Source organism: Podarcis filfolensis, assembly GCF_964270895.1.
Source record: "Podarcis filfolensis genome assembly, chromosome: 16".
In the NCBI taxonomy this organism is placed as follows: domain Eukaryota; kingdom Metazoa; phylum Chordata; class Lepidosauria; order Squamata; family Lacertidae; genus Podarcis; species Podarcis filfolensis.
The window spans coordinates 5,546,964-5,555,649 of NC_139620.1; the positions used below are offsets into that span (position 1 = coordinate 5,546,964).

At 48.9% G+C, this 8,686-nt stretch overlaps 1 long non-coding RNA gene across 1 annotated transcript; it reads right to left on the reverse strand.

Moving 5' to 3' along the window:
* Nucleotides 1–924: 924 nt before the first annotated feature.
* On the reverse strand, nt 925–2,591 carry LOC310751926. Its single transcript, XR_014542682.1, has 2 exons — nt 1,722–2,591; nt 925–1,411 (listed from the first exon to the last, which is right to left on the reverse strand). It is a non-coding gene; the product is annotated as an uncharacterized lncRNA (long non-coding RNA).
* Nucleotides 2,592–8,686: the final 6,095 nt, after the last annotated feature.

Genomic DNA, 8,686 nt, shown 5'->3' on the forward strand with positions numbered 1-8,686 from the left:
CCTATTTATCTACTTGCACTTTGACGTGCTTTTGAACTGCTAGGTTGGCAAGAGCTGGGACTGAGCAACGGGAGCTCACCCCGTTGCGGGGATTCGAACCACCAACCTTCCGATTGGCAAGCCTTAGGCTCTGTCTTTTAGACCACAGCGCCACCCACGTCTTGTTCGTTGCAGGCTGTCAAATACTGCCAACCTAGCAGGAGCCGGCGTACAGCTTCCGGGTCATGTGGCCAGCATTACTAAGCTGCTTCTGGCAAACCAGAGCAGCGCATGGAAACACCGTTTACCTTCCCGCCGGAGTGGTACCTATTTATCTACTTGCACCGGCGTACTTTTGAACTGCTAGGTTGGCAGGAGCTAGGACAGAGCAACGGGAGCTCACCCCATTGTGGGGATTCGAACCAATGACCTTCTGATTGGCAAGCCCAAGAGGCTCAGTGATTTAGACCACAGCGCCACCTGCATCCCTGTCTAAGACGTGTAACTGCAAACTGCCATGTAAGGCCAAGGAAAGTGCTACATGAGCTGATTTTAAAAGGGCAAACATGTTTTCTTAACCTGTTGAAAGTTTCTTGCAACTCTTACAATTTTCTAGTATATTTTAGCAAGGGACATATGCACACATTGTGTGCTGACTGTTGTATAAATATTTTACACTTTATACTAAGTCTAGTGCACCCATGGCACAGTTGAGCAGGGTGTCTCTTCTGCCATGCATGTCAGAAATAAAAGAAACCACTGACATATGTTTCAAACAATTACCTCATGGTCTGATTTCCACAGCAATATAAATGCAATTTAGTAAAGTTTATCTGAAACAAAAACATGGTTTCATTGATGAATATGAGGAGGTGCCAACTTGTTCTAGTTAGTACATTTTGGCCATAAACATATAGATATAGTAGAAAAACACAACCACACAAATTTCTTGGTTTGCAATAAACTTTTAATGAGTTTTCAAGAAGAAAGTCTGAATATTTACATCATTCACATTGAGGAAAGCTCATGGGGAATTTTAGCCAATTATGGTTTGCAAGAAGAAAAGGGAATATGCAACAAGTGATGATAATAATTGAGTATTTCAACTATCCTTGAAGGCATCTACTTCAGCTTCTGGGGGAAGACTTTCTGTTGACTTTGCTGTCCACCACAACATCCGCCGCTGCTGCTACCACCACAGCACCCACCACCTCTGCTGCCGCCGCAACATCCGCCACCGCTACTGCCGCTACTGCCGCCACAACATCCACCGCTGCTCTGACTCTGCTGAGAGGAAACCACACTGCGGCTGCCACCACAACATCCTCCGCCACTGCGGCTGCCACCGCAGCATCCACAGCCTCTACCACCACAACAGCAGCAGCTTCCTCTTTGTTGTTGTTGGCTCATCTTTTCTGTGGATTGGATAAGCCTTGAGGAAGAGAGAAAGAGATTGGCATCATTTTGAGGGCTGAAGTCTCAGAGGGAATAGCTCCTAGAACAGTGGTTCTCTACCTGTGGGTCCCCAGATGTTGTTGGACTACAACTCCCATCGTCCCTGAGCTCTGGCCTTGCTAGCTAAGGGTGGTGGGAGTTGTAGTTCAACAACATCTGGGGACCCACAGGTTGAGAAAGGCTGTCCTAGAAGATGCAATTTAACCTACGTCTTCCCTTGAAGTTCACGGGATGCTTCGACCTATATCTGATAGACCCATGAATCGCTGGGAGGTCCTCATACTCACCTATTGCTCACTGAGTCAAGCGTTGGTCAATTCAAGCTTTGTCGAGTGAATGAGAGTTGCTTGAGACAAAGGGACCTTTTATACCATCTCCCAATGGCCTGTTTCAGAAATGGCGGCAGGTTCTGAGAAGGCATACAATGCCTGCATTGTTCATGCTGACTCAATGTTTGGTACTAATTAGGCTGACTCGGCCATTCACGAGATACTTATCTCCAGCTACACTGAATAATGCGCATGTTTCTCTTGGTGGATTTTTCATGTCACTCTAGCACAATATAAGTGCCAGCTTAGTGTGAGCTTTGCACATGTCCTAAAGCCTTTCTCATCTCTTCTCTGAATTCATAGAACCCAGCACCTTGGGATGGAGTGGAGAGACCCCATCTTCCTTGCAATTTGCTCAGGGGAAAGCACATTTGAGCGTTGGGGAAGAAATATCTTTGGCATAGCTGTCAACTTACAGATTTGAAAATAAGGGACCAGCAGCCTCGAAAATAAGGGTTCAGCAGCCAAAATAAGGGATTTTGCTTAGCTTATACATAAATCCGGCACTGATGGAGCCATGCTGCTTTTGCTGCAACTGACTGTGTTTTGCAGGGGGTTGGACTAGATGATCCTAAGGGTCTACAACTCCGACCAAAGAAGAGTGGCAGACAAAACTGATGAACGACGTCCAGATGGCAAAGCTTACAGGCAGAATTAGAAACCAGGAAGAGGACCTCTTTAATAAAGAATGGGGAAAGTTTATAATTTAGTTGAAAAGCTATTGTAAAGAGTTACATACATTGGTAGGATTGACAGAAAACTTGTAGTAAAAATTTGAACAATGGATGGATAAATGATTTATAAAAATAGAGTTATGAAAGGGATGCAGAGGGGGGAATCACTACATGAAAATGCTGTACTGGTTGGAGGGGATGCTAAGCAGCACATTGGGGCTGCTGTCGTCCTTGCGCGAGGAGTTCCATTGGCCCTTCCCCGCCCGAGAGAGAGGGAGGGAGGGAGAAAGACTCTCGCCCACGCCACCCGCGAGCCCGGCATGAGGCGGTTGTGGCGCCGTCCTTCTGCGTTCCTCCCCATCCCCTCCTTTTCCTCCTCTCTCAGGCTGCCTCCTCAGCTACTGCCGCCCGCCTCTGGCTTCCCATAGCAGCGCAGCAGAAGTCTCGCAAGAGAGGGGCTGCCTGCCCTCCCACTGCCCCCCGTATCCTCATGATGCGCCTCTGAGGGGGAAAAGGGAGAGATGGAGACGTGGTAGCTCGTGCACGCTCTCTCTCTCACAGCGGAGGACCCCGAGCCGCTGCTTCCCTCCCGAGCCGGGCGAGCATGAAACCCGGGAAATTTAAGGGACATCATCAATCCGGGATAGCAGCGGGAAATGGCACTGGGATAAGGGAGTTTCCCACCAAATAAGGGACGGTTGACAGCTATGATCTTCGGGGACCTAGGCCAGAGGTTGGGAACAGGACTCCAATAAGAACATAAGCGGAGCCTGCTGGATGAGTCCAATGACCCATCTAACTCAAAACTTGTTCTTACACTGGCCTCCCAGGTACCTCAGTGGGAAAACTGCAAGCAGGACCTGAACACAAGAGCAGCTTCCCCTCCTGTGCTTTCTAGGAAAAAGGTTTTTTAAAAAGGGTAAAGGACCCCTGGATGGTTAAGTCCAGTCAAAGGCGACTATGGGGTTGTGATGCTCATCTCGCTTTCAGGCCAAGGGAGCTGGCGTTTGTCCACAGAGAGCTTTCTAGGTCATGTGGCCAGCATGACTAAACTGCTTCTGGTGCAACAAAACACTGTGACAGAAGCCAGAGCACATGGAAACGCCCTTTACCTTTCCGCCGCAGTGGTACCTATTTATCTACTCACACTGGTGTGCTTTCAAACTGCTAGGTTGGCAGGAGCTGGGACAGAGCAATGGGAGCTCACCCATTACAGGGATTCGAACCACCGACCTTCTGATCAGGAAGCCCAAGATGAACTGGTATCCAGAAGCATTTCAACAATGGAGGCAGAGCATAGCCATCTTAGCTAGTAGCTACTGATAGCCTTATCCTCCTTAAATGTGTGAAATCCTCTTTTAAAGCCATTCAAGTTGGTGGCCATCACTGCCTCATGTGGGAGTGAGTTCCATCGTTTAATTATGAGCTGCATTAAGAAGTACTTTCTTTTATCTGTAGCTAATCTTCCAAAATTCAGCTTCATAGTGCCACCGCCATCCCTGGCCACCCCACGAAGCCCATTGCCCAGCCCTCTCAGGCACACTTTTATGAATCCAGCTAGGAAGAGCTCCCCCATCCGGTGGTCTAGCTGTCTCTTTTCCTGCACATGTTGTAGACTTACTAGGCATATCACGAGTTTTCCCTCTCACTACTGTACAGTCGGGGTGCGGGTGGTGCTGTAGTCTAAACCACTGAGCCTAGGGCTTGCCGATCGGAAGGTCGGCGGTTTGAATCCCCATGACAGGGTGAGCACCTGTTGTTCGGTCCCAGCTCCTGACAACCTAGCAGTTCAAAAGCACGTCAAAGTGCAAGTAGATAAATAGGTACCGCTCTGGCGGGAAGGTAAACAGTGTTTCCGTGCTCTGCTTTGGTTCACCAGAAGTGGCTTAGTCATGGTGGCCACATGACCAGAAGCTGTCTGCGGACAAATGCCGGCTCCCTCGGCCTATAGAGCGAGATGAGTGAGCAACCCCAGAGTCGTCCGTGACTGGACCTAACAGTCAGAGGTACCTTTACCTTTTTACTGTACAGTCATCAAATCAACAATGGTAGTTTGACAATGTACCCTAGATGTTTCTGCCTGTATTTTGGTCTGGTCTGGAGACAGAACCTCGAGGGCAAGGTAGCTCAGGTGTTCTAAGCACCAGAGAGCTTTCAGGAAAGAAAGAGAAAACTTTCTGGTGTAGAGCATAGGCCAGGGGTTGGCAAACTATGGCCCCTGGGCCGGATCAGGCCCACCTGGGTCTTTGGTCCGGCCCATGCCGCGAAGCTGCAAGCTGCCGTGAAGCCGAGACTCCTGGCGATTGCAACGGGAGTAAGAGGCCGAGTGGTGGCGGCTCTGCCACTCAGCGGCATTTGATTGGAAGACGTCCCCATGTCACGCTGAAGTAAGCCAGGTGCGGCGTTTGATTGGCAGAGCCGCTGCTGCTTGGCCTCTTCCTTCCACCACCGCTGCCGCTGCCCTGGTATTCCTGTGGGCCAGAGAGTAGAGAAGCTCACTCTGCCTACCTATGAGAAGCAGCAGCAGCGGTGGTGGCAGCAGCCCCTGGGAAGGTAAGTGCAGTGGCTGGGGCTGGGGGCTGGGGGAGGAGGACTACTTGCCCCCCTTGCCTCTTCTTCCAGCCCCCCGGTGCTGTTTCTCCAGCCCACCACAAGGCCTGAGGGACAGTGGACCGGCCCGCTGCTAACAATTTTTGCTGACCCCAGGCATAGGCAGTAGCAGACTCAGATGTATCAGGGATCTGAATGTCAAAAATATCAGAGGAAACTATCTGAAGATGAGACCAAAGGTCAATCACTGCCTCTCATCTTGCTCTCACTGTGGCCAATCAGATTCCTCCAGGAGCCCATGGGCAGGGCATGAAGGAAAGAGTTCTCACCTTCACTTATAAGAACATAAGAAGAGCTATGATGGATCAGGCCAATGGCCCACCTAGTCCAGCATCTTCAGCTAGCGAATGAATCCATTGGCTCAAAACACCTCCCAAAAGCTAGGACAAAGAAGCTGAGTCTTGTGGCAGCTTCAAGACATAACCACCTACCGCTTCCTCCTCTTGTTCCAACCCATCCTGCACTTCACCCTCCAGCTCTGAAGCTCCCCCTGCCTCTCACTCCTGTCTCCTGGCCAGTTCAGTTCCCCAGAAAACACAAGACTGGGTCAGATTCCAGCTATCCTTCCATGGTGCACACCAGTCCCTGACATTACATTTAGTCAAACCCTTGGTCCATCAACCTTAGTATTGTCTATACTGACAGGCAGTGGGTCTCCAGTGTTTCAGAGGGTCTCTTCCTGATCTACCCAGAGGTGCCAGGGATTGACCTTCTGCATTTAAAACAGGCACTGCATTCCTTCTCCTCGGTTCGCGTCCAACATGCTTGACACCATATCATGTTCTTGTGACTCTACTGGCTGTGTCTCATGGTTGGAAGCCTCACCCCAATCTTACATTGCACAACCAATGGCTGTTCAAGCTAGATGCCTCACCAAGGTTTCTGTTGACAGATGGACACCTAAACCATCAGGATTCTTCCTAGCAAGGCTTGATATTCATAACATCCTGCAGAGGAACGTGTGGGCAAGATAATTGCATAGGATGTGACTTCTCTGTGTGTAATTGGAAAGGTGGTGGAGGATGTCAGATAGAATCAGAACCCGGGTGCAGATATACAGGTCATCCAACCAGTAGCTCCATACACTGCATTCTGGAGGTCTTCTTCCCTTCTTTAGGGAATCAAACCCACACAGTGCTTTCATTTGTTTCAGCTCAGTTTCCATGGTTAACCTGCAGGCAAGCTGTGGAAGTCATCTAGGAAGCTGGGCTTGGTGAAGTCCCTGCATTCTCCTAACCAAGTCTCATATTCCCCATCATATAACTAGAAATGGGATAAGAACTATCAAAGAGCTCAGCTAGATCAGACCAACGCCCTGCTTCATCCAGTAGCATGTTCTTGTTCATTAAAGGTAAAGGTAAAGGTAAAGGTAAAGGTAAAGGTAGCCCTGACCATTAGGTCCAGTCACGGACGACTCTGGGGCTGCGCGATCATCTTGCTTTACTGGCTGAGGGAGCCAGTGTACAGTCATGTGGCCAGCATGACTGAGCCGCTTCTGGTGAACCAGAGCAGCGCATGGAAATGCTGTTTACCTTCCCACCAGAGCAGTACCTATTTATCTACTTGCACTTTGACGTGCTTTCGAACTGCTAGGTTGGCAGGAGCTGGGACCGAGCAACAAGAGCTCACCCCGTCGCAGGGATTCAAACCACTGACCTTCTGATCAGCAAGCCCTAGGCTCTGTCGTTTAGACCACAGCGCCACCCATGTCTTGTTCATTGCAGGCTGTCAAATACTGCCCAAGAGAGCCTATGATTATTGTAGCCAACTAGCAAACACAGTGGGTGATCAGCAGTGGACGTCTAACACTACCACATGCCAAATACGGAAATGAAACATTAGCTAGATAGATGGCACGTATTGTCATGGTCTGAAAAGGAGGATTGTGTATCCCCAGCCAGATCAGCTTCTCTGTGAAGAGGAGGAGGAAGCGAACGATTCAGCCCCCTTCTCCCCAGCAGTTTCAGTGGGAGAGAAAAAAAGAGAATGCTATACAGCCTCCACAGGAGTTACCTAGCTACAAGATGGTGGAAGAAGGGAGGGAATAGCCAGCAGAGACCTCCCTAGAGCCTCCCTCGCCTTGGGCTCACAGGTCCAGCAGTATTACAGAACAGCGAATGCAGACGGGTGGAACTTCTTGTTGGCACCAAGGATGTTGCTGGGGATAGAAGAGGAAGGGCTCAGAGTAGCCAACACCTGTCTCTGTGGAGAGATATGGATTCTTGCTTTGCAACCAGATGACTGAATAAAAAGAACCATAAAAATACAAGCTGCTTGTGATTGCACTTGGGCAAAAAAAAATGAGAGGCACAAATACAGGATGGGTGACACCTGGCTTGAGAGCAGTACATGTGAAAAGGATCTAGGAGTCTTGGTTGACCACAAACTTGACATGAGCCAACAGTGTGACGCGGCAGCTAAAAAAGCCAATGCAATTCTGGGCTGCATCAATAGGAGTATAGCATCTAGATCAAGGGAAGTAATAGTGCCACTGTATTCTGCTCTGGTCAGACCTCACCTGGAGTACTGTGTCCAGTTCTGGGCACCACAGTTCAAGAAGGACACTGACAAACTGGAACGTGTCCAGAGGAGGGCAACCAAAATGGTCAAAGGCCTGGAAACGATGCCTTATGAGGAACGGCTAAGGGAGCTGGGCATGTTTAGCCTGGAGAAGAGGAGGTTAAGGGGTGATATGATAGCCATGTTCAAATATATAAAAGGATGTCACATAGAGGAGGGAGAAAGGTTGTTTTCTGCTGCTCCAGAGAAGCGGACACGGAGCAATGGATCCAAACTACAAGAAAGAAGATTCCACCTAAACATTAGGAAGAACTTCCTGACAGTAAGAGCTGTTCGACAGTGGAATTTGCTGCCAAGGAGTGTGGTGGAGTCTCCTTCTTTGGAGGTCTTTAAGCAGAGGCTTGACAACCATATGTCAGGAGTGCTCTGATGGTGTTTCCTGCATGGCAGGGGGTTGGACTCGATGGCCCTTGTGGTCTCTTCCAACTCTATGATTCTATGATTCTATGATTCTTGCCTATGAAGTTACCAGGGGAGGAGAGGACTCTCCACGCTTGACACATATTAGAAAGAAGCTGTTCCGTTTCTACAAGTACAGACTGGCAGCTATAGCAAGCTCTCTTAGAAGGATATTAGAAGAGTCCACTTGGATTAGGCCAGTGCTCTGTCTAGTCCAGCATCCTGCTATCACAGTGGCCAAACAAAAGCCCCCCAGGAAGCCATAGGCAGGGCAAACAGGCAAGGGCCCTGCTGGTACAAGCCAATGGCCCCTTTGAGTCTAGTACTCTGTTCTCACAATGGCAAAGAGATTTCCCAATGGGAAAACCAACAGCAGCAGCAACTCTCCTCACTTGGGATTCACAGCAATGTATTCACAAACATAACACCTCAAACAATGGAAGTTGACCATAGCAGCCATTGACAGCATCGCCTCCTTAATAATAATAATTTTTTATTTATACCCCGCCCTTCCCGGTTCAAAACTGGGCTCAACAAATTTAAAACACTTAATTATAAAAGCAGCATAAAATACAGTATAAAAACACGAATAACAATAAAATTCAAAAATCAATTTAGGGGAAATAAGCATTAGATAATCCCCAGGGCTAGCTGGCTGAA